The sequence below is a fragment of the Galeopterus variegatus genome, unplaced genomic scaffold, assembly GCF_000696425.1.
Source record: "Galeopterus variegatus unplaced genomic scaffold, G_variegatus-3.0.2 Scaffold32206, whole genome shotgun sequence".
Classification (NCBI taxonomy): Eukaryota; Metazoa; Chordata; class Mammalia; order Dermoptera; family Cynocephalidae; genus Galeopterus; species Galeopterus variegatus.
Genome location: NW_007758317.1, coordinates 1 through 901, shown reverse-complemented (window position 1 = coordinate 901; position 901 = coordinate 1).

Below are 901 nucleotides of genomic sequence, written 5' to 3'. Positions count from 1 at the left end.
AAAAAAAAAAATTATCGAGGAGGAAAGGAGCTGTGAGTTTGAGGCAAGACAGCCTGGAACCTGACAATCTGGTTGGAGAATAATAAAGGGCACTGGGGCCAAGGGAGGAGTTGACTACGAGCTGAGGAGAAATACTGGATCTGGAGGGATTTGGAGAGGAAAGTGTTAAAAACAAAGGGAAGTTGTGATTTAGAATCTGACAAATATCTACCTTTCAGACTACTGTGGGGTCTGAAAGTCTCCACTGTGTAGCAGCATGATGGGAAATTAACTTAGTTTGAAAGGAGAAAAGCTTCTGGTAACCTCTCTGCATGTCTTAGCCAAGCGATCCTGCAGAAATCACTTAACCTCTGAGCTTTAGAAGGTTCATCTGTAAAAAGAAGAAAACAGTATCTGTTGCCTACCACCTTGGTGAGGCTGCACCATGGATCAGCTATGAGCAAGGGAAGCAGAATGTTCTGTGCTGGAGCATGCAGGCTCTGGAGTCAGGCTACCATGCTTGGATTCCATTTTTACACTTTACTGGCTCCAGGACCTTGAGCAAGTTACTTCACCTCCATAAAGCCCATTTCATCGTCTGTAAAACAGAAAACACCAGAAGTGGTAGTGATGATAAAGTTTCAAAAAGGTCCACAAAAGACTTACACAGTGTTTGGTGTATAGTAAGCACACAGAAGCTATTCACGGTTTGACATACTCAGCACTGAACAGAGCCAGGGAAATGTCTTACAGAAGTGGACAAAGAAATCCATAGTCCAGAATGAACAGTACCAAGAACTGCAGACGACCAGAAGGAATTTGGGTGCTAGATCAGAGCCTGCCCTCCATATCTGAGTCTCAAGCATGAGGTTATACGAAGAGTCTCCACCTGCAGCTATCTTCTCTGCCTGTAAGGTGATTC